Below are 4,334 nucleotides of genomic sequence, written 5' to 3' on the forward strand. Positions count from 1 at the left end.
GGCCTCCACACTTGCGTCGGCTCCAGCGTCCCCTTCTTTCGGTTGTTGTTGCTCCGTAGTTTTCGTCTTGTTAGTATCCTGTTCCTCTTCTTCATCCTGGCATAGCTCGGGGGCGTTGCCGCCTCTGCCGATACTTGCACTGTAAACGCAAACTAGCCGGAAATGTAGTTTTAATCAAGTAATGTGCCCTGAAAAGTACCTATAGCAAAAAATGTACTCCCTAGGCATGATCTAAAGAAGTGGACGAACCTCCATGGTAGTACCGTTGCCCATCCGGGTAGCAAAAGGGAGGATTTAGAACGACTTAACACCATTTGTGAGATGGCGTTCCGTTGCTTGTATACTACCACGTCCACAATAAACGCCCTATCTGAGGTAATCATCTCAAGCGGGCGGTCGCCATGTTAGTCTTCTGTTGTCTCCGTGCACCAGCACTTCAACCGTGGCCTAATGCTAATTAGAACGAGTAAGCAGGACGCGACGGTTGCACGCAGCTACAAAACCAATACCGTACGTATACCCGTATAGATGCTTCAACCAGCGCGATCACAGGCAGAGAGCGCGGCCGTGTTGTCTCAATCTGTTTATTTTGGCGATAGGTGTTGTCAAACTCTGCTGCTAACGAAGATGCAGTTCTCGCCGTTGCAAACAATTGCAATGTTCATCTGCTTCGCTTGCTTGCGCATACATAGACGATTTAAATTCTCGTGCCAGCGCGCCAACGCACCCGACTGCAGCGACTCAACTTGCCCTGGCGGCACGACTGGCTGCCCGGATGTAAAAAACTATCAACGCAGCGCGGCCGGTGACGGCGCGGCCGGAGCTTCAAGCCTTGCCTTGGGCCATCGTTTTTTCTTATTTGTGAAGGACTAGTAGTGCCATTTGGTGGAAAGATTTTCATGTGCCCCTGTCACACGAGGAACGGCCGCAAACAGCATTTGGATACGGCGACAGGTGTGGACAGCTCGCTGGTAAGTGATCTTTCATCAGTCGATGCATTTGTCAAACGTTTGGATAGGGTTAACAGCGAAGTACCCGGGTTCCCGTGCCGCTCACAGCTCGTACACGCACGGGCAAAGAAAAAAGCGCACACTCGTATTATTTTACTTGTTTGTGGGTGTTGGGGTATGCGTTCGCATTCTTTTGTTGGCCGGTTTGTAACAGGGCATTCGAGATAAAATCGTTTGTCGCGCGCGGCGTCGTTTCAAAGCAACGTGACGGTTACTTCGTGCTGGCGAAAATCAGCGCAGTCAGACGGAAGCGGGAAGGAAGGTGGAGAGATCGGGAAAGAGGGCGCTAATATATAAGAGAAAGCGTAATGCAAGACGAGAAATATAACACAACCCACCTGCATTTCTCCGAACTTACGGACAGAGCCGCACACGGGTACGTTGTCACAAACTCGAGCGTACGACGTCTAAAAGTACCGTATATATATATATTTTTTTTTCATTTTTCAACGTGACCTGAGCCACTTATTTTCTCATTGCCGCGCATGCAGACCTGATTGTGTCCCTGTGTTTGAGCGCACAGCCATCCTTTTGCGACATAAGAACCAGCGAACGCGAGAAATTGTAGAAGCCAGCCACATCAGAAAAGCTGGTTCCGAATGTATCAGTCATCCCTCTATCGCCCTGCTTAATCGAGAAGTCGCATATTTAGACGCACATTGAGCGCTATTTCGGTGCTTCTTCTGGGATTGCGTGTTGGGGGTGGGAGGGGGGTCTTAATCCATGTATGATGCGGTTATCTTTGCTGATTTTTCGCCTTTCCTGCGCCTCAGAGTTCGTTTTGTGGTTTTGTTGTTACGGTTTTTTAGTATTTTCGGCTGAGTGCGCCGAGAACTGTGACGCATTGGGGGCGCGGCAATTGGGCGCTTGGGCATATAAAGCTTTGAATTGTGCAATAATAAACCAGTTGCGAGTGTGCGCTTGTGCCGTCTTCATGTGCTCTTGTCCTCGTTAATTTGCGCGCAGTTTATTTTTCGCAATGCATAATTACCAACTCGCCCAACTCGCAACCCTTTTACAGATCCTATACTCCGTAAAAATGAGTTGCCTGACCTTTTAGGTACGGCAAAATCTCGCGCAGCGCATCATTCTGCCAGGGGGCCATATCCTAATGTCAATGCACACACTATGAAAGCAGCTTGCACTTAATGCGTTACATTGTCTGCTGATAAGCATTTTAGATTCGCCCCTCTCATCATCATTCACTTCGTGGAGATGGCGGGATTTTCTTTCATAGCTTGTTGTCACTGCAGTAATTAATAGCAGAATCAGTCCTACAAATCACAGAAACGGTTCGTTTCACGTTGAAAATACTCACAGTAACACACTTTGCACCACACGGAGGAACAATCGGTTGCAGTGATGAGGCATAAGGGTAACTTGTTGTTAAAGGGTCATTGAAGACAACCAGCAAGTTGATTTCAAACGGAAGTCGGACCTCCGCATAGCCATTTCAGCATTGATTTAGTGCCAAGATGCCTTAAGTGCTGAGAAATCGCTGTTCAACTGCTCATCAAACGTGACGCAAACACGACTGCAGTCGCTGTTTGCATCAGGATAAACCGGGAGCAAGTGAAGCAGCGGTGATTAATAGCAGTATACAAGCAACTGAATACAACATTACCACGTACCAAGAAGTTTGGTCAGTTACGGATAAATCGCTCATGCTTACCCAAACTCCCCTGTCATTTGTCGTTCGAGACCACTAAGCAAAATGTTTCTCCATTGGACCTGTGATCAGCATTTACGCTTCACTGAAGAAAAACATTGGCCTTTTGAGGCCCCGCAAGTTTTGGCGTCGAACGATTTTCTCATGCGTAGCTCGCATGCTCCCTTGGAAAGCGGTACTGCCACCCCAAGTATGGACGAGTAGCACCATCCAGCGGCAGCCAAGAAAGAAGTTGTGCGCGTCAGGCCACTTAAGCCCTTCCGGTGAAAACGTGTTTTTGCTAGTTTCAATCTTATTTAAAAAAAAATGCCAGGTGTAAGAGGGGTATAATAGTGTTATCCGTGAGCTAATCTATCAACCTAGAGAGACTTGCATTTTAACGTCACTGTCATTTAAAGTTGTGCTCGAGTATATTGTGCGGAAGTAATATCTTTTTTATTGCTGCAAAAGCCACGATGGTTAATGTACTGGCACTTGGTTTTATGAAGACTTTGCATTCCTAATTTAAGTACTGAATCTTCGCAGGGAACCTGGTATAACAATTTTATTACTGTACCGAATTATTAAGTTCATTTACCCATAGTGTCTGTTTTGAATTTTACATGTGGGTCATTTTTTTTTCTTTTTTGCTTTTTCAGGTAGATGTTCCTTTGACTCCCTGCCTGCATTCCGCGAACGGGGAAATTAGCCTCCGCATCGATGGCCAGAGTGTCTTGACTGCATCACCTTTACTGGGAGGACTGTGTAGTCTGTTTGCATCGTTCTGGGTTTTCAACATTCAATATCCCAAGAAGGCACACAGAGCTCTAACGTTTGTGGAACATGCCTTTTTGGACCTTGCCAGCACCAAACCACGTGTGAAGGATTTAGAACTAATTAACTTTTATCGCATCAATATCCCTCACCAATATTTTATTTGTTTTCAATCCTGTAATCATTGGATAGTAGTTTAAAGAATTTCGTATTATGTTTCTGACGTTTTCTTTTTTTTTTTACTGAACAGGGGATATTTGATGGGCCCTTCAGTATGCTGATAATACAGCTATCTTTTAGTGAAGCAATAATATTAACCAACTAATATAGCTTGAAACAATTAGCTAAATAATGTTGGCAACTGGTGCCAAATGAATCAACTTAAAATTATCGGAAAAACACGAATTACATGGCTTTTTCTTCTCACTCTGAAGAAGCTGTCGCAAAACCACGCATTCTGTTCTATATCCTTGCAATTAACCCCTCAGACTGGGTCACTTTTCTTGGCGCATTTGTGTCTTTATCAAAACGCACTGGTATTTTCCGCAGCATATTTCTCGTCCTTTATATTACTCATTTATCCATAGCCATCTCATTGCTGTCTGTCTCCTACATCATTTATCTCTTGTGCCTTTACCATCTACAAAATGCTCGTTACCTTTCAATATCAAATCGTTACACAGCTCTCGCTCATTTCACCACCAATTAAAAAAAATTTTTGTTGTTGTAAACCACTGCAACCATTTTTTTCACTTTGTGTACTGAGTACTGACGCGTACTGATAAGTACTCACGCGTTCTCAATCCTCCAGTACTATATAATGATGTCACTTACCATGCCGTTGTGTTTGTGCCTATATGTTTTTCGCGTATTTTCAGTTCTTGTGGTAATATTGTTTCCAC

Source organism: Haemaphysalis longicornis, unplaced genomic scaffold (assembly GCF_048455015.1).
Source record: "Haemaphysalis longicornis isolate Haplotype H1 unplaced genomic scaffold, Haemaphysalis longicornis Haplotype H1 scaffold_6, whole genome shotgun sequence".
NCBI lineage: Eukaryota > Metazoa > Arthropoda > Arachnida > Ixodida > Ixodidae > Haemaphysalis > Haemaphysalis longicornis.